This window comes from Macrosteles quadrilineatus, unplaced genomic scaffold (genome assembly GCF_028750875.1).
Source record: "Macrosteles quadrilineatus isolate MER2022 unplaced genomic scaffold, UCM_ALF_1.0 Scaffold_4__1_contigs__length_99947679, whole genome shotgun sequence".
NCBI classification, from domain to species: Eukaryota; Metazoa; Arthropoda; class Insecta; order Hemiptera; family Cicadellidae; genus Macrosteles; species Macrosteles quadrilineatus.
The window spans coordinates 32,293,347-32,315,956 of record NW_026542597.1 but is presented as its reverse complement, the minus strand read 5'-3'; positions in this window follow the sequence as shown (position 1 = coordinate 32,315,956).

Genomic DNA, 22,610 nt, shown 5'->3' with positions numbered 1-22,610 from the left:
GGAAAAACCTCTGGAAGTTATTTTCTAAGATTTCTATTCGTTTTAATGATTTGTTTTCTATGATAATGATCCAAGGGATATTTTATCACAAGTTCAACATTTGCATAATAATTTGTAATAACGAATGTGATGTGCGAATCTATATACTATAACCCGTAGTTAATTTAGGATATAAAAACAATATACCACAACGGTTAAAATTTAGATTATGCTAAACTAATTTCATTTTAATTCTTTAACTCTTAATATTAGCAGAATTGGTGGATTTATTTAACAATGACAGGTTCCGAAACGATTTAACGTAAGTCTATTATTCTAATACAGCAATGCAGTAACCTGTTGTACAGACGGACAGTTTTCTTGTGCCAAAGACAAAAGTTAATCAACGCGTTCTCATCAAATATACATGTAAAAGGCTCTGTCAGTTGTATAACACATTTTCTGTCTGATTTGAGAACTGAATGGATTTATTTTTAGATTAATTATATACTGTGTATCCTGGTAATCTCACTTATAAGATTAAATGCTTGACTAATTAGTATACCATATAACTTTGCAGTTTGACATTGTTTTACGGAAAGTAAATAAACGTCTTATAACACTTAAAACATATATTTACGCTTATACTGTTACTCACAAGACGGTAAATATACAAAACAGATAGTAAGTGGTGATCGATTTCGATTGGACACTCCAATCATCATCAGACCCAATAGGCGAATTGTTTTATTAAAAATTATTTCTTTGAATTTATAACCACTAGCATAACATATCATGGTGATTTGATTGTTTTTGTATTTATATCTATGTACCATTCATTATGTTTTCATAACAATTGCTCTTATTTAGTTATCTCGTTTAAACTTTGAATATTAATTTTAATATAAATGTCAGGATTATATAAATTTAGTTTGTATTTGAGTCAAGCAAATATTATACTACAGTAAAATACATTTTACATCCTCAAATTTACCTAACGTTATTGGCGTTTATATAAACGTTATTTATGGGCTCGTTGACGTCGGCAAAATAACGTGTAAAAAGCTTCAACAATTCCGTTTACACATTTACAGAACTATCCATCCTGTTAATAAAACCAAGGTTTATCTATGTCCTGATCTTTCCCAACATGTTGAAAAATATGTCAAGCTTCTTTTATTATACTGATATTTTTATAGGACACTAATCGTTTAACCATTTCTGAAGAAATACGTCTGACGCCAGAGACTATTCATGCAATATTATCAAACCAGTTTATATTGAACCAAGGTTAGGTCACGTATCAGTTGATACAGCTTAATGACAGAAAGTTATATCTTGACAAGTTGAAGTTTAGTCTCCAGGGTGAACCAATTAGATAAGACCAGGGTCATACACTGGGACAGCGTCACTACTGTCCATCCCATTATAGTAACTTGTCACTATATTCAGGTGAGAGGGAGATAGCATTATCTTGTGTAGCAATCGTAAATATATAGCATTATAAAACATATTATATCCTTAGAATTAGATATTCTTAACTTTTGCTTTCAGTACGTAATAAAACCATGTAAAAACTGATTAGGAATTTACTTTGATTAACAATAGTGATTTAAGTCAGATAACCCACTTACTACGTAGCCTGTAGAAGATTTTCCTCCTCTGCTCAACCGGCTGATCCATTTTAATATGCAGTGAATCGACATAAATACTCATATATTGATGAAGTCATGAACAATTTATACGTTAGCCTTGGAGATTATATGTTGGTAAAATTAAAGCTGATTAAAGCTTCAAATGAACCCTTCTCTTTATTTAACTTAGACATTTTGATGACCAAAGGGAAAAAAAACAGTAATATTGAAATCATAATATCACTTCTTCTAAACTAGATTATTTTCAAAAAGATTTTACAATCGACAGATAAAGTATAAAAACAATAGTCCATGTGGGAATATATAAAAAAAATAATAAACACAACAATATCAGGTTTATTAATCTGACGAAAGCTATAGTATAAAAATTAATATTCTTTTACTTACGTGTGTTAGAAATGGTTATTTAGTTTCAGCCAAATTTAAACGGAGTATATTTGATTTTCTCGTAACAGTTTATCAAAATGTAAAGAGCACTCACATTAACTAAATACAACATGGGAAACAGTAGTTGCAAAAACGACAATTACCGTACGTTATGAATTTCTCTAGTAAAAATTTTTTAAATTGCATAACTATTATTTTGTAAGTTATTTTTTGCAAAAACAATATTAAACTCACATAGATTCAACTTAAAGATGACCTTGCTTGTGTGGCTCGGTTTAAGTAAAGACAATACACAGTGATGTTGTCCTCCTGGGCAATGTTCAAGTCCCGCTTATGTTAGCTAATAAACACTCTTGCAACATGTTCTTACTACTCTCGTGGGAATTTCTGTTTTAAAAACACGGTTGCGGAAAATACAATCTGCAGAACACTGTTAATAAAGGGCAGTCCATAAATAACGGATAATTGTTTAACAAATGTCAATCAGCTGTTGTTACACGTCGAATTTTCATTGTTGTACTGAACATCAACGAATGCCATGCTATTTGAGTAATCATGGATCGTTGTGCTGTACAACACCGTGCCTTTTGCATTGAAGCCTATTTTAAAAATAAAAAGTCTGTGGTTGTAACTCAGCGGTTATTTCAAAATCATTTCAACGTCCGTCATTATAGTGTAGTTCCCTCTATGAATACTATCTATAGGTGTATGATTAATTTAAGAACTAAGAGATCTGTTTTCAAGAACATACCTCCGGGGACGTCAAAGTCTGTACGTTAATGAGAACATTGCAAGAGAGGGAATCTGTTCTCCAACGCCAAAAAGATCAGCAAGAAAGCATTCTGTTGCTTTAGGTTGCTAGGACCAGTTTGCATCGTTTTTTACATGGAATTTGCTTCCCTACTAACTGGTTGTTGCACAGAAGCTTAACCAAGGTGTCCCTATACAGTGGAACCTTGATAAGAAGACCCTCGATAACAAGTCACCCTTGATAACAAGTGTCATTTTCAAATCCCCTTCAAATTATTCTACCCCTAACCACATGATAATAATACTAACCTCGATAAGAAGTCAACCTTGATAACAAGTCTTATTTTACAATCACCATGGGAGTCTTGTTATCATGGTTCTACTGTATATAGGTTATAGATTACGCTTGATGTCTTTCAGTTGACTAGCTGGCATGCTTGGGAATACGGCGAATCAAAACAGAATAGACAAGAGGAAACAGTTGCAAAGAAAGCCCAAGAAACTTAAAACATTTCGATATATCAATAGTTCAACATAGCCATATTAAATGAGCACAAACACAACAACACAATTAACATACAAAACCATTTAAAACTTCCTATTCTAAAGGAAATTGAAATAGCTAATACATAGCTCCTAACTGAAATCCGTGATACCAAATCTTTACAAACTGGGTCAAAATATATTAGTACTAAATGAAAGCTTGGTCTGAAAATATAGAAACTCTTGCGTGTTACCTGAAAATGTGGTGTATGGAAAGACACGATCGCCCAAATTGTTTATCAATACCCAGAAGGTGCAACTGGATTTGTATTCATTTTTTGTTGCAGACAAGAAGTATTTTGATCTAACTTATTTTCTGCATGCCCTGGTTCCCACATAGCTTTTATCATATACATACCAGCTAAGAAGAAAGCTGATCAACAGATTAATTTATAAATTACATTATGAAGAAACCTGTGTCAGCTAAAACAATAATTATTTATTTCATATTTTTATTTACAATATTTTTCTCTTAAAAAATATTACTACCAAACTAAACTATATTCACTAAACCACTTCCTAAATAACTGTAATAAATATGCAGCGTAGCTTGCTCATATGAGTTTTATATTTTCCCAAGTTAAAATAATAATAAAATAATTTAATTTAAATGTGTACTTAGGCCTGTAAAAAGTTTATGTATTACCAATAAAATCTTGAGTGCTTAGTTTTGTAACGTGTGATTATGTGACAAAATCTTGTGATCAAACTTATACCTTTTGGTAAATAACAAAACGTTAAACTGTATTTGTATTAGACCGCGTCTTCGAAAGTACGTATCCAGAATTGCTTAATTCCATCTTAGGGTAAAAGGCTTAGTGACTATTAACATTGGTGTTTAGGATGACGACAATGAAGCAGCCTTTACAATCTCTTTACATTTTTCCTGAGTCCACAGAAATAGGATTATAATGAGTTAATGCTGTATTTCGGGCAAACGAAAGTTTACTTTTCAAACAACCAATCTTAAAGAATATTGTTCATATAATGTGGATTTTAAATTTTCTGTTTAATTTTTATTTTTAGTTCACAATTTATTTTATTTTTGAACATACAATTTGTATAATCACTCTTACTATGACTTTTGAAAACCACTTAAAGTAAACAATTGGTATATAAGTAATGGAAAAAGATTATTTGCAATGTTTTCATCGTTGGGTTTGCATAACGTTTAAATGTGCATACAGTGTTTCTATGAACTCTGTAATTTTCAATTCCAAAAATAAGTGCAGTGCTGCTTCTAAACTATATACCTCGTAGAAACTACTTCATAAGAAACGTGTTGCAATACTATTGTATGTTATATCAAGCTATCTAAGCTACAGACAGCAAAAGCGTTGGAACCTTTGACAATAATGGAATAATTGATTAGGCATGAATTATTAACATTGGCATGTCATGCATCCAGATAACAATTGAAACATTTGAGAACTGATTCTCCCTTGAATTATCGAGTCAGTTATGAAAGAACATCTACTTCGTCTCCGTTTTTAAACCAAACAATTCGTTTTCACACTGAAGCTCTCTACTTTAAACGTATCTTCAGTTTTTGAACAAAGAAATCAAAACCTATGATTAGTATTATACAGGGGTCAATTACATAACATAGATATTCACTTAATAATTATTTGACAGACATCGTTAAAATGAGGAAAAATACTCAACTGTTGTTAAAATTATGTAATACGCATATAGTTGAAATAGGTATTGATTATCGTATTTTATATACCGCTTCAAAAAAGATTATGAATAATAGTTCCAGTGTCTATTTCCTCAATGGTAGTATAATTATACGGAAACTAAATCAAAGAAACGACTTATAACACTTAAAACATATATTTATGCTTATACTGTTACTTACAAGACGGTAAATATAAAAAAGATGGTAAGTGGTGATCGATTTCGATTGGACACTCCATTCATCATCAGACCCAATAGGCGAATGAATACTTTACTTTATACTTTATACTTTTTGTTGAAATGGTGACCATAGGTAGTATGGTTTAAGCCAAGTATGAATGGATATGAGTGTAGGATGAGTGGCGCGATCTTTTAGTCTTGTTAGTGACTAAGGTCGACATATTCCTTAGACACAGCTGTTAATCAATAGCCCATACAGCTAATGGCAACTAAGGGACCTACAGTTTATAGTGGAATCCGAACCACATTTTTATAGGAATACGATGGACATAGGCTATCCAGCTCTGTATACGAAAAAAATATTTTCGGCTTAGGGTAACGATCGAAAAGAAATTCTCATAATGCACGGGGGTTCCCTTACCACACGCCAAATAAATAATGTAGTAGTAAACCATTTAAAATACAAGTAAAATTAAAAATAAATCTTCGTTTTTACAACTCCTTTCCGTTTAAATTTTTGTGATTTTCGAAAAGTTTTTAATATGTACAAACTATTAACATCTAATAAATAGTCTCATTCTTATGCATATTTTAATACCACTTCTGATATATGTTGTTACATACTTCTATTTTATATTGCACTTTCCTCAAAATATTATTGTAGCCTTAATAAACATAAATATAAAGTACAACAAAATGTATAAAACAGAGGAAATATAAGCCACTAAAAGTTGTAACAGTTTAAATTACTTCTGTGTTTGAGTTCGGTTTCCAGTTCAGACGATATTGCATTTCAACTTAGCCATTATCAACATTGTGGTACAGAAAGTATTGTTTCATCAATTTGTTTTATTTAGGTTTGTTCAAGGGTGACATGAAACTGGAATGAAGACATTATTTCCAATTGTTTATAATTTTCTAAGACCAGTTTTATCAACATTGTGGTATAGAAATTATTGTTTCGTCAATTTGTTTTATTTAGGTTTATTCAAGGGTGACATTTAACTGAAATGAAGACATTATTTCCAATTGTTTATAATTTTCTAAGACCAGTTTTATCAACATTGTGGTATAGAAAGTATTGTTTCGTCAATTTGTTTTATTTAGTTTTGTTCAAGGGTGACATGAAACTGGAATGAAGACATTATTTCCAATTGTATATAATTTTCTAAGACCAGTTTTATCAACATTGTGATACAGAAAGTATTGTTTCGTCAATTTGTTTTATTTAGTTTTGTTCAAGGGTGACATGAAACTGGAATGAAGGCATTATTTCCAATTGTTTATAATTTTCTAAGACCAGTTTTATCAACATTGTGGTACAGAAAGTTGTGTTTCGTCAATTTGTTTTATTATTTAGTTTTGTTCAAGGGTGACATGAAACTGGAATGAAGATATTATTTCCAATTGTTTATAATTTTCTAAGACCAGTTTTATCAACATTGTGATACATAAAGTATTGTTTCGTCAATTTGTTTTATTTAGTTTTGTTCAAGGGTGACATGAAACTGGAATGAAGGCATTATTTCCAATTGTTTATAATTTTCTAAGACCAGTTTTATCAACATTGTGGTACAGAAAGTTGTGTTTCGTCAATTTGCTTTATTATTTAGTTTTGTTCAAGGGTGACATGAAACTGGAATGAAGACATTATTTCCAATTGTTTATAATTTTCTAAGACCAGTTTTATCAACATTGTGGTACAGAAAGTATTGTTTCGTCAATTTGTTTTATTTAGTTTTGTTCAAGGGTGACATGAAACTGGAATGAAGACATTATTTCCAATTGTTTATAATTTTCTAAGACCAGTTTTATCAACATTGTGGTATAGAAAGTATTGTTTCGTCAATTTGTTTTATTTAGGTTTATTCAAGGTTGACATTTAACTGAAATTAAGACATTATTTCCAATTGTTTATAATTTTCTAAGACCAGTTTTATCAACATTGTGGTATAGAAAGTATTGTTTCGTCAATTTGTTTTATTTAGATTTGTTCAAGGGTGACATGAAACTGGAATGAAGACATAATATACAATTGTTTATAATCTTCTCAGACCAGTTTTACTAAATACCAAATATTTATCAATGTATGTAGAATATATAAATATATATAAGTTTTATGCACATTTGTCTTAAATGTCGTTCATGGATGAAATACATATGTTCCCTACGCTGTAGTATTAAAAATATCTTGAGCTGTGAAAAAATCATCAATCCAACCAAAGCTTTGAATACGATCCTTTTATTAACTAAAATTATAATTTTTTATGACTATCAATTATTTGTTTATTTTATAGGAGATACCATTCGATTGAGATGGAATACAACTTATATTCATCGTTTGATATTTTTTCATTTCATAATAGGCCTACTATATAGCCTTGTTGGGTAAAATTATTTTACATAATATACGGGGTTACGATTATTCCTTAATAGAAGTTTTACCTAACTTTGGTTTAGCAAATTAATGTCCCTTTTTGTTTAAAATAAAAAATTGTGTTTTTTTTTTACTCTTTAATTAATTTAATATACATGCTTGATTTCACCATTGGCCATACTTTTCCTAGAAAAATATTATATTAAAATTTCTTTTAATCTTAATATTTCAATCCGGCTTTTCTTCATAAAATATGTTATTTTCAATTATGAAAGGTGACATTTTAATAGATCTAATCTATTTGCACTTTGTTTATAAGCAACAGTTTGCATACATTTAACTTTAAATTATTATTCAAGCATTATCAACAACAAGCAAGCTTTACAACTCGCAATATTGTTTAAGACGAAAGAAAACAAAATTGTATGATATGTTGAATTTAGAAAAAGTATTTAAACACTAAATAGTAGTATTTTGTACATTTCACTTACTTTAAATAATACATTAGTCTTCAAAGTTTTCTGTGAAGTAATTTTGCATCAATTGGTCTAATAATCGGATTAAAAACAGGTTAGCACATAACATGTGTTTACAAAGTGAATCCTACCGTTAAAACTACCAAAATTTGTCTGTATGCGTAAACCAACTGTTCTGAATTTCATACGTGTTTTAAATGTCACAGCAGCCTCTCTTCTAGTCTTCGTAGCGGTTGGGAGCAGGAAGAACGAATATTAAAACAAGCGAATAGGGATCAGCTAACACTTTATTAATGAACTAATAAACTTTACATGATTACATCGTTTAAAATAACACGTTACAAATCGAATCAAATCTCTACCAAATACTACGAATTACACAATATTGAATTTAAAACGTACACGGACTTAAAAGAAAAGAGTAAGATGAAATGAAAGGGGAGACCGCCCGCGCGGACCTTACCGTCGTTCGCTACATTCCGGCGCGATCTCTGGCTTCAGCATCGCCCAAGCGGAAGCGTCAGCGTGGTCACATGACCATCGTCAGCCAATCAGCGCACGCTGAGCGCTCAGCCCATAATTCAACGCGTGGACAGTTGCTTGACAGGTGCTGCAGCCAAACGATTACAATGGTCGTTAATGAAACTAATTGTAGCGGGGAACTGAGTCTAGAAGTGTAACATTGCTTATCGCGACACACGTGCATGCAAAGTTAGCACATTCGAAGGCACATCCGGCCAAGCCACGACGTCTGGTTAGGATTATTGTAGGGTTACAAAGTAATGAAATGAATTGGAATATGAGTTTTAAGGTTCACTTGGAGACTTATGTGAAGTTAAATAAAATTCAATATTGCTAAATACGGTTGACACATCAACCTAGCAAGTATTCGGTGATAGCCAACGGGCCAGGTTTAGGGAGTAAGGCCAATCAGCTTAAGCTCAAAGTTAACAAATTACAACAAAATGAGGCAAATATGCCAGGCCGTCACATAAAGTTATTCCCGTGCGGAGGACGGACCCACGACTAGCTAGATATAATTATATATTTCTTATCACATATAATATTTACTAATAAATTGTTAATCTAATGGTTCTTGTACATTTATTTTCCTTCTTCGATTAATTTCAAAGAAAATAAGGTTGAAGTTGACTGCGTTCTTAGAGTTAAAGCTCATCAAGAATGTTTAATGCTCTAGTATTTACACTCCTAAAATCAAGAAAAGCTGATTTGATTACATTCCTCTAAAGAATCAGAATCAAGAAGTAAGATGTTCTGTTCTCTTGAAAAAAAGTAAACCGATACAAAATACTTTTTTTTGTTACCTTTGAAATGTTTTACTATTAGTGAGTACTAAAAAAAAGTGGAAACATGAATTTTACACTACCATTGACTATCTTCCCCAAATTATTGATGGAAACTAAACAGCTGTTATGTTATGTATGCTCTCATAAATAAAGTTAGTATATTATTATTTAACTCTATATATACTTTGAGTATTAGATTAGCAAAGCAGAAATTATAAAGGACATTTTTGCGTTGATAATGTGTTATGCTATAAGTAACAATACTACGTATTTATGAAGATGTATAAAAAGGTGCAGTGATACGGAATCATTGTTTAAATATTGAATGGTATTCATAATTATGGCCAATTAAAACAAATTTTAATAAGTCTCTAAAGTTAGCAAATGTAAGAGAATTAACCAAAATTGTTAAATTGTTTTGTCAATTTTTACAAGAAAACATTACTTTAGCCAAAATAATTTCCCACAAAATGTTACAATTATCTTATAAAATTGTTGTACTTTTTTCAAATTTCATAACTCCCAATTCATTTTGAAATCATTAAGACCAAATGTTGTTTTTTAATCAACTAGGACCCGGTAAATTCCTGAACAGTTTTGTCGTAACAACTTTACTGCAAGAACGGAAATTATATTTCAGGATAATTTAACATGGTAAACTCAATCTCCAGGTATAATAGAAAACCGAGAATATACATTAGATCTTAAACTAGCCACAATATTTTGAAATATCAAATTATACTACCTTTATATTTTTTACATATTTATTCTACTGTGAAATACATCCAAGTTTCATAAATATTGGTTACAAAAAAATTTTAATTACATTCATTATTCTCTTTATATTTTGACTCATACAAAAATTTCCTTGAGTTAAGCAGTTTACTTACGGTACACTGGTATACTGATAAGTCCTCAGCTACAGCACTTGAAATATGAATTTCTAGGAAAATAATTACAGAGAGTTATACTCAAATAGATAACGTAAACTCTAATCCATAGAAATATCCCACTTACATATTTTCCCAATTTAGAAAATATCCCACTTTTTATAAAACCATGGTTTTTATCCCTAACCTCTGTATATTATTTATGTCAACTGTAATGTGTATCGTATTAAATGTCAACATTTCTACGAAACCCATCGGGTGGATATTATAATAAGCATTTGGTCTACCTAAATTTCCGACTGAAGATGGACCTACGGGTCTGAAATTAATATCGGGCAACCACAATAATGATTGCTAAGGTAAGAGTTTACGTTATCTATTTGATTATATAAGCAATCCAGAGGCTAAAATGATTGAGAGTTATACTTCAAACCCTCTGATTGCTTAGATTTTTTTTAACTAGTTAACGTTTAACGTAGGCCTATATTAAAAAGACTCTTCAAATGTCCTTGCTACTGTTTCTGTAACAAAAATGTTGAAGATAAAGGACTTACATCGGGATGTAAATTGGGGAAGGACATACATTCATTGTCAGAAGAATACTGAAATAATCTATAACTAGTATCAAATAGACATATACTCGTATGATTACACTATTACACAATATTACAATAGTTAATCTCTTACACACGAAACAAACACAGTAAGCCTGGTTGGCTATCGTGGGCTTTAGAGTAAATCTCTTTACATTTTAGACACCCAGACCTCGTCAAGGGGAATTATAGGAACGTGCAATCTTGTGTGCAGAACATTATTCCTCTGGAGTAATCACTGGGTTTACTTGGTTTGTTTGTATATAGATTCTATATATTTACCGCGTCAATATACCACATTAAAGACAAACTTTAACCTCCAATTTAGTATTATTGGAAATATTGCACCTAAATAAAGACGCGTGTTTTCTGGCGTTTAGTTTTAGATTAACTTGAATAAACTTTTTGTAATAATATATACTATTCAAGTCGTTAAAGGTTTTTTCCCTGAATACTCCCAACCCGAACAAAACTATTAATTAAGTTTGTTTATTTTTTGACTCAGATGAAGTTGATCATTCGGTTACTTAAGCAGTGATCAAATAATGTACACTTCAAGATGACTTTTTTAATGGCTCAACACTTTTTTTAAAACACACATTCAAAGATAACTAATAGAGTATGTATTCTACTAAGAGCTAAAAAATTACAATACAAAATCTGTTGTATTCCTATTGTATGTGTTCCAACGTTTCACCATATGAAATAAATAAATCCTACAAAAAGTAGTTTTTTTAGGAAATTATCGACGGAGATTGGTTATAAAGAACCGTACTATAAAATACCGTTGTATTCATTTTTATTTTACAGCCATATGCAATTTCATATTGCTTCTCTGAGTTGTCAAGGGAAAACAATATTTTATTGAGCCATTCAACTGTTTTCACTATCACGTGGTAAAACAATAATCTCCCACAACTATTGATTTCACGCCTGGATTTCTCAAAATTCCCAAATGTTTGAAGGGGAAAGAAAAGTAAATATTTACCTGTTTTAAGGTGAAAAGTCGAGCACAACTCTCGCGTAAAGTTTGGACTCAAGTAGTGGTGCAAGCCGTGAGCTATTAAGATAATGCGCCAACTTTTGTGGACCCAAACTTCCTTCAGTTGAATTATTCCCTCTTTCTTTTAGTATCCAAGAAAAGAACCCTATTTTTCTCGCATTTCCTTATAATATGATTGTCTTTTTACAAATGAATCAATGGTCGATAAATCTATGATCCTTTATTCAAATATTTCCATTGATCAAGCATAGTAATAAGTTTTTTTCTATATTATCAACCATGCACTGTGATACAAATCCTAAAGATGCGTTATTTACTCTATTGGGTAAAATTTAGACACTAACTTATGAATTATTAAGAGAATGCTAAGTAAACTATCTTTTTTTTCTAAATAATACATTACATCCATATACTAACAGCGAAATTTTCAAAATGATTACCCTTTGGTATGTAAGTTTTTCGATACTTTTCCCAATTTTTAGGTCGTGATTTTTTAACAGGCCCAAATGTTTGACATAAATTGATATACCAATGTGTAATGTGTATATCATTGAACCACAGAACCCATTCATCCATAACATTTAACATAATTATCAAATAATCAAATATTTATATGTAGTCGGAAAATATCCTAATAATGTTGTTTTAAAATAACCTTTACACTTCAATATTTTACTCCATTGTTTTTCCTTACACGGCAACTAGCAGTAAATAAAATACAGCGCAGTATCTATTCACAAATTTAAATGAGTGTAAATTGTGTTTTAATTTGGTACAAGAATTTATGTAATAGGCAGCCTTTACTTCCCTGCATTTGCCACCCACTTGGGCCATAGAGGCATGTGTGTCGAACGTATCCATCAAAGCAAGAGACGAGTCGGTATAGAACAAGAGTGAGGAGGAGTGGCAGGTACCAGGATCCGAACCCACGACACCGCTCCCTCGGTACAGGACAAGAGTGAGGAGGAGTGGCAGGTACCAGGATCCGAACCCACGACACCGCTCCCTCGGTACAGAACAAGAGTGAGGAGGATCCGAACCCACGACACCGCTCCCTCGGTACAGGACAAGAGTGAGGAGGAGTGGCAGGTACCAGGATCCGAACCCACGACACCGCTCCCTTGGTACAGGACAAGAGTGAGGAGGAGTGGCAGGTACCAGGATCCGAACCCACGACACCGCTCCCTTGGTCTCGCAGACCCCCCGCTACCGACCAACTGACCTAGCCACTGGCTCACCAATTATTAATTTATATTAGCATTAAGAGTATAAAAAAAATTAGCCAAATTGTGTTTTTACGTTTATATGTTTAACTGGAGGCAACATATCATAACCCTTTGAGATAGTAAATAATATATGTTTGTACGTAAATTTGTGAAAGCCGAGCAGAAAATATTCGGAGTACGTGAAGTTACGATTTTGTAAACATTTGTCAATAAGGTTTTGTAAAGGAGTCATTCACTACTCGCTATGCAAACGTTTTTCTCGCCTAAGTGTATTTTCGAAAGCTAACCTATAAATTTTTATTTTATTGCAGGTAATATATCAAAATGATGAAAAAGTACAAGATGAAATATTTTTTTATGAGCTGGCTCAAGCGTCAGTTACCTAAATATCATATAACTCCATTATAAATTGAAATCCCGCCAATATGTTAGATAAGTAGTATATATAAAATATAAATATAATTTGTAACTTCATAATCGTTCCTTTTGTATATAACATTTTACCATCCTTGTTTGTACTTATTAACCAAAAGGGACCACTTTATCAATCGCTTAGAAGAATTGGATTTATAATTTCAAACCCAGATGTTCGTAGAGGTCTCACGCATCACATCATCACTTAAGGGAAATAACTCCCCCGGCGGGCAATTGCGTCGTTATTGCCAAAAGGCCACTTTCCTTTCCTTAATCGTACCCTCACCCTTCTTAGCTTTCCGTTTATTCTTTACAGCCTATTTTATACTCCTCTTAGGCATATATTTTTTCGCCTTCGTCTTATTTACGCAGATTTATGGTTAACTTGAGTTTCACTTATTTCAAAGTTGAAGTTATATCAACACAAACATAAAACTATCAAAAAGTAATTATTGTCGATAAGGATGTCTATTGATATATTAAAATGTTTTGGCTAAACAAACAACCTGAATTTGCAATTAAATTATACACCCAATCACTGCTAGTAACTACTTTAAAACTATTTAGGTCTTCACTTAGTTTTACTCCATTCAATAAGCAATCCTAATATGAATGAATAAAAATTTAAAAAATTATCTTTCGCCATATAAGACCTTACTGAAGTACACTACTAGTTTAACAGTATTTCAAGCTAATTTATCGTAATTGGTGCTAAATTGTGATGTATACATTTATGGTGGTATATTGGTCGTATAAATGGAATGAAATTTAAAAATATGTAATGCATTTGATACTGTATTTATTTTTATAAAAGCAACACCCGAAGATAACGGTTTTATGTAAACCTATTTACATTTTTACTCGCAAAGTAACTAGCAGATGTTTGTATAAACTTCACCCGTGTTATTTACTGTGTTTCTGTTGTTGTTTTTATCAAATTTGCAGCAATCAAAGACAAATCAAAGCTTCATTGTCGACAAGGAATCTCCATTAGATGAACGAGAGAGCTCTCAGGCCAGGAAGGCTAATCTAAATTGCCTCTTCCTTTCTAGTGGAACTGATACCATCTAGTTTTTTTTTTTATTTATTTTTATTTTTTTTTTATTTAAAAGGTCAATTTCCTAAAGTGGCTTGAACGGATTTTAATTTGCTGAATTCGATTTCAGTTATAAAGGGGAATTCTTTTAAAGAACAAATAAAATAAAATATTTTTTATGCCTTGACTCTTAATATTCTGGGAAATATTTTAAATAGTTTTGACAATTGCAACCGAGTAAAATATACAAAAGGTTGCTTTATTATTCTCAAGCTGTCAGTTTATATTACTTATCAAGTTGTTAGTTAATTCAATCACAAGTCTTGTAGCCTGCAAGAAAAAATATTTTATTTGGTAAGATTGCTTATTCATTGCTGTATCGGTGAAGTAATTAATTTACTTTAAATTAATTTTTAGACAGTTTGTTTTTAAACAGAATATAAGTAATTTCAGTTATCGTTAAAGGATATAATTGTATATTTGATTAAAACTACAATGAAAGGTGATATACGGTTTTAGAAATAATGATATCGGGTTATGGTACGTTATCTAATAAACATTTTTACCTTTATATGTTTTTACTCTAGTTATGTGCTTCATTAGAAAACAATAAGTAGCTATTGTAAGATTTACATCACATGTTGGCAATAGAAATTATATAAATCAATGAGAGAAAAAAATAAAATGTGTAATAAAATTATTACCGTATACAACCACAGTTGTTGGTATGGCTATTAGTTTTGTTCCCTAGAACTTCGGCAGGTCATTTTGTATGCAACCACATCATCAATGTACTAAACTATTGTGGTATGTCAAAATATTCTTTTAAAGATTGTCACAATCACAATGAGTTAAACTTGTTATTTTTATAAAATGATTAAAATGGGATACAAATTAATAAGACTGATTACAACTGTAGAGACGAGACTGACCAGCACTTTCTTATCACTGCCACTGACGAAATAAAACCGACTGAATCATGAGGTTCTTGAATCTTTTGACATACCACAATGTATTAATACATTATACAGGGTGAATAAAAAGTCAAGTACCCCCCTTAATATATTTCCAAGTAAATATACAGAGATATCCTTTTGGTGGTCGAGCAATTTTAGCAGGAAGTTTCATTTTATCATAATGAAATTTTTGAGTGTCCCCCCAAAAGGGGGGATTTGGGGGGCAACTCAAATATTTTAAAAGTAAACCCCCTTCAAGTAAACCACCTCATTTTGAAGTGTTTAAACAAACTAAAAGATTGGTGAAAACTAGAGCTCGCTATCTCTTCTCAATCCAAAATGGCAGCCAATATTAACAATTTTACCGTTGATTTTCCACAACATTTGACGGGCTACCATTTTGGATAGAGAAGAGATAGCGACCTCTAGTTTTCACCATTCTTTGAGTTTTTGTAAACAATTCAAAATGGGGTGTCATTTGAAGGGGGTTTACATATAAAATATTTGAGTTGCCCCCCAAATCCCCCCTTTTGGGGGGACACTCAAAAATTTCAAAATGATCAAATGAAACTTCCTGCTAAGATTGCTCGACCACCAAAAGGATATCTCTGTATATTTACTTGGAAAAATATTTGAGGGGGGGGTCTTGACTTTTTATTCACCCTGTAGATTGTGGTATGTCAAAAGATTTAGGGAACATCATGATTCAATCAGTTTTATTCAGTCATTGGCAGTAATAAGACAGTTTTGGCTGGGCTGTACGGTTTTAATGTCCAACTGTGGTTGTTAATGGTATATTTTAGTCTATCAATAACATATTCCAACCAAGGGTCACAATGAATAGTATACAATGTATGGTTGTTTGTGTCGTACTCAGGTGATCACTAACCAGTCAACTGTCATTTAACGTAATACAAGTCTTCCAAACTTTAACCTCGTAACCCATGATGTCAATATTTACAACATAAATATGTACGAGAGAGATTTATAAATGTGCGATGTCAGGAAAAGCTACATGTAGGTGTTCTAAAATCAACAATTCAGTAGGATGTTGTATCGAAATCGCATACAATACCTGAACACATATACTTATACAGGCTACTAAACCCATTTCTTGGGAAGGTATTTTGTTTAATGACTTGAAAACATGTTTAAAACAAAACAGAGAGATAGAGAGAGAGAGAGAGATAGGTCATAGAACAAGTTTTGACAAAGTCAAAGATATCCAACAATTCTGAATTAGAAGCCAAAAAATCGATTGCCTGGCGACGTCATCAGTTGAACATACCTAAATCAACACTTCATGATGTTATCCGTTAAGTATTTAGTCTTTGTGCCTACAAAATTCAGTCAAGACGTCAGATAAACCCACCCATCGCCCTAAGCGTGCATACTTTGCATTTTTAAGCTCATATGAGATTGATGAAAATCAGAATTTCACTAAACTATTCCGAATTTTATCAAAGTGTTAGAAAGAAAGTTTGTTATTTTCCCTTCAATTTGACGTCCAGCTCGTTTAATTATCTTTTTTAAAACCTCCAGCATTCGTATGTTAACACCCGGTATTTTTGTACATTTACATTGCCATTACCATTGCAGCCAAAGAAATAATAAAAGAAAAACTGAATTGTTTTACCAAGTTCAATAATTTAACAAGTAAGCTGCTGTAGATACATGCAACCCCCCACCTCCTTGTACATGTCTTTGGGAAGGAAACTTTTGTAAGTGTTTACCAATATCGTCGGCAAGAATACAAATAGATGTAAACTTCCTTTATACGTCGATCCAAAGTTTTACAGCCGGGACATTTTACACGAATTTTACAAGTATTTCAAGGAGTTTTTACTTAGGATCCGAATTCACAATGTTTATTGCGTTTAATGGCGATGTGTTAATGATATTTAAATATGTAAATTACGATTAGGTTTTCTAACACTTATGTCATTTGTTTTGTGGAGTTATATTTACGTTACAAGTCTTAACTTGATCCCGCATTTTTTAAGTTAAACTATTCAGTATAAAGAGGAGTAATTCATAAAAATTCAGTAACGACTTTGACTTTATAAAATATGTTTTCGTATCAAATAGGTTATACAATTTAATATAAAATGTTTAATTTAATATGTAGTATAGTAGGTATGTAGTATAGTATATACGTATTTAATTAAATCAAACACACCTGAAGCCCTTTATATTGCATAACATTGCACACTGTCTGTTGAGAAACGAAAGAGCTGAGAATGACAACGTTAAAGCAAATGTTAGGGAGAACGGAATTTCAGAATATATTGAATTTAGAATCTTCAATCACATACAGCACAATACTTAAATGACATTTTCACTGACTAAATAGGTTTTGTGTTCTCCTTGTTTGAAATAAGAAAGCGTTTCTATTGTTATTTTTTATTATCCTCTACATTTGTATTAAAGAGTTTTTGTTATTAAAGAGTATAAAGAGTTTTTGCTGAATTGTCATTGTTATAATACTCAAAAAGTTAAAATCTAGGTAAAATATAAGTTATTTTTAAAACGATTTTAAAAAAAAGTACAGAGCTATATTAAAAATTTCATATGTTTTCCTAAATGTCTTTTTACTCCAAGATTAAAAGAAAAGGGTGGTTGTTGTAAAAGGCCTGAATGGAAAACTAAATCAAGTTTGCATTAAATAAACTTCAACAGAACCCTAACAGTATTTGCATAGTAGCTGCCTACCCTTTTTCCGAACCCTTGAATTGTTGGTGTATTGTTTAGGGCTTAAGTAAGACTAAAGAAATACAACTATACAATATAAATGTATGCATTTGTAACAACCTAACGTTTCCATCTTTCTATTACCATTTAACCCTATTATTTCTTAGGTCAATGATGGTTCAAAACCCACTCAACTTCAATTGCTTTAATCAAAGTGACTATTGTTTAGTTTTAATTCAATGTTTTTCAACGTTTGCTAGTATATTTAAAAAAAAAAAAGTTAGCATTAAGAAATTCTAATTTAAGGGGTGGGAAAAACGGTTTTTTATGAGTTGGTATAGTTGCCGGCGACGGTGACTACTGAGCGGAAGAGGTGAAAATATGGCGTTCTCATTGTAGCGTTTAATGACGTCCGTTCCTCATTCGGTATTTTTTTTTTTTCAATTTGTGTTCATTGTCATCTTAATACGATGTACTCTTTTCTTCCTAATTAGGCCTACCTCTACTCTATTTTTCATCGAGGCTATTTTTTCAATTTTACCCTCGTGAAGTGTTCCATTGTTAATTAATTATTGTTGCTCTTTTGATGCCAGTCGGCTCTTCGTTCGATGGACACTCGACGCCAACACGTTACACTAGAACTACGACTAAGGGTGAGCACTAGACATTAATAGCCTCTCCTCATTAATTAATTACCCTCCATTTGTATAAACTCTCTGTGTCCTCCTTTGGCCATAATTTTAATTTGTTGATTTGTTTCGTTCTTGTTATTTTTATTGTCTTTCATTCATTTGGGCCTTCGAGTTTTAATTGCATTAATTAGTTAACAATTAATTTTTTATTTACATAAATTGATAAAAACAGTCTTTTTCGAGACGGCTGTATGACCTGTAAGTCCACCCTTGTAAATAAAAAAAAAACTGTCTTTTTGGCGAGAAAAACAATCTCTGTTAATGTAAACTCCCCCTACTCAAGGTAATACATTCGCTAGTTTTATTAAAAGAAAAACTCATAGAGAAAAAAATACTCGTGCTCTATAAAAAATTTCGTTTAATTTACTACATTTTGTATTAATGTTAGTTTAATTTATAACGAATGATCAAAAAAAAAATCATATGTTGATTGAGCCGAAATATTATGTATAGTTTAGGTTATTATTATTATTCAATATGCTGCTTAGTACATTAAGGTTTGAAAATCTGAAAAAAGTTTTCTAACAAAAAATGTATTTTTAAAAGCCTTTTCCATTTATTCAAATCTTTCCTGGGCAAATTCAAGTTAATCAGTTTCTTTACACAATCTTTCCAAAACCTATACTCTTTTTTGAAATCTGTGGCTCCATAGGAATTTAAAACCGACTCTAGGAAGAGTTCTGTTCACAAAATAACCCCTTCCATTATGGATAGGTAACTCTACTCCTGTACTACATGTACACGTATTGTGGTATATATAAGTTACCGTATTAAACCTAATCTGTGGTTTTGTATCCCCTTTACATTGAAAGCTCTATAAGCAATATGAAATCGTAGAATCCTTTAGGCTTCCTTTGAAAGAAGGAAGCGCTGTCTATATAAATTCTTTGCTGTAATTAAACATATACATTAAACTTTTTCTATTAATTTATCTAATTTTGCTATCTTATTACATGGAATGTAATAAATATAATTTATCCACATTCAACGTAATTACGTAAATCATCCATAGGTTACAGTTGTTTAGTAACGGCCAACGTGCAGTACTATGAAATTCCCTGAAGGAGGCGAGCAAAACGATCTCGGTCTTGGTGATTGCTTGGAATGGATTATGTGATTTCTTATCCACCTGTTGACCTCAGCCTGAAACGAGTCTTACACTTCTGTTGTAGAATACATGGATTTTCAATTTAATCAGTTTAGTAATTTCTTTCTTACACATAAATTCTTTTCAATTTACAAATTTTTTGTTAACCGTAACTATAAAGAATTTTGAATATGAGCCAAAACTACAGAATTACACAAATAAAATTAACTTCGATTACGAATAAAATGTTCAAGGTCATAATGTACATAGGAGCATTGAGTTATTTTGACATTATCTTATACTGCAATATATTTTCAGGTAAAATATACAGGGTGTTTCATGGAAACCTTGACAAACTTAGGTTAAGGATTCCATGGACTAATACAAGAAAAACACGTCATATTACGATAGGTCCAAATCCTATTAGTTTTTTATTAACAAAAAAAAAGGTTTTTTTCAGTTTTTCTTGTGGTAAAGGGAAGTTTGTCAGGGTTCCCATGAAACACCATATAATTTGGTTGAGAAACTTGGAGCAAAAGAAAGATCATTGTTGGGTATGAAGTTTCCTTAGATAGAGTTAGTCTTTGAAAGTGGTTAAAAAACAAATGCATCCTCTTATAATAATTTAGAAAAAATTGTCATTATTAAAAGTCATCGATGTTTACCTGCCATAAGTAGACAAATAATGAATGTCTCTAAACATTCCTAAGTAACCAACTCCAAGTTGCGTCATTTAAAATAAACTGATTTAAAAATATATTCGTTTCGTATTAAAAAATAAACAATTATTTGTCATTTGAAACCTAAAATAAGTTTGAAACTTATTTTGTTATACACATTGTATATTAGGTTACAAAAAGTAATTTATATTGATTTATTTTATTAAAATAAAACTGATCAAGCTATATTTTATATTCTACAAAAACGCACTTTAACTATAATGGACTTTTTATATTTTACTAGGGTTTGTTTAATTAATTTAATTTTTAATACACTATAAAAAAATAACAAATTTCTATCATAAAAAATAATAATAATTATTATTATTATACTGATATGGAAAATCATAACAGAAAACCTGAAGGTAAACAAAATAATATAATATCTAATAACACGGGTTGTAAACAAAATTCTTAGTCTACTGTTGTAGAAGATTAGTAAAATCTTCTATTTTATTAAACTTAAAGGTTATGAATTAAACAGCAAATTTCTAACTATTTTATTTAGCGTAGTGATAATGGGTATGATCGCAATAAAAACAAATCAGTCGTCACAGAAGATTATATTTATAAACATAGCTACAATACCTTTGTCCGTAATCCTTTGTAGTAGAAGAGAAGATAAATGAAGAAAAGTTTACTTTGTAAAGGGAACGAATGGCTCTTCGTCAAGCTCATCAGTCAATGATTTAGAAACACAGAATTGAATAGGAGCTTTTTAATTCTATCTAACTTAATGCACTTTAATAAATCTACTGTATATCTCCTTATCATATTTATTTTAATAAAGGCCATCATTGGTTAGTGAATAAAATGTAGTCTGAATTTACTTATAAATAATTTAGATTAATAACGTGCTTAGCAAAATAAATTACTGCAATAATTGCTATATAGTTATATTTAATGCGCACGATTAGTTATGGACAATCAATTCATTTGTGTGTTTTTGTAAGTTCAACAAACATTGACAACTCTATAATTTTCAATATACTTAATAACATACTTATGATCATTCGTGGTGGGCAAGAAACGTATAGTGTGACAACTGTACATTTGTATTATATTAATTTATTTGTATCTTTGAAAAGTATAACTATTTTTTAAGGAAAATATTATAACCAGATACTACAATTTAAGTTACTTAACAAATCTTTATACAAATACTGGTATTTTCTAGGTTTTTTCCTCTCTATTGTATACATATACCATCATCAGTTATATTTTTTCATTCCTTTTAGAGATCTGTCAACAAAATCATTAGCCCAAATAAGAATACATCACCTAAAACGCTTAAGAATGGCTTTATTGAAAACACCAAAAATATATGAACCGATATAAATAATATATTATTGATAGTTTTTGTTTATGTTTAGTTAATATCAGAAACTAACTAAAATCATTACAGGAAACGTGAAGTTAAAAAAAAAATATCACATCTAATACAAATGGGTACTAAACAAAATTAATAATCTACTGTTTTGCGTGATAACTGGCACGAACCGCATATTCCACTTTTGTGGGGAGATTCTTTATGAAGAACATAACAAAGTTGAGTAGAAGGGAAGGGGAGCCTCAAGTGTTAGACCTTGTTTCTCTCCACTTTTGTAAAGGACGGTTCACTTGACGCCCTGTTAAGTGAGTTTGTAGGATTGTAGCAATTTGTATAGCTGTAAGTTATACGTACGATTTTCACGTAGATCGATAAACAATTGTTTGTCAACACATAATATTGAAAATGTATTGTTTATTGTAGTTTAACATTAATATTACGGATTGAATGGCGTATAGAACTTTTTAATTATTTTTTATACTAACAACTGGTACTCCTTAATATTAAAATATACTGTTTAAGGAACACATTAGATGCTGATGTTATAGTTTATCAATAGTAAATACCATGACGCTGCCCAGAAACAAAAGGTTATGCATATACTATGGGTAATTCAACGGAATACCATTACGGCTTGGA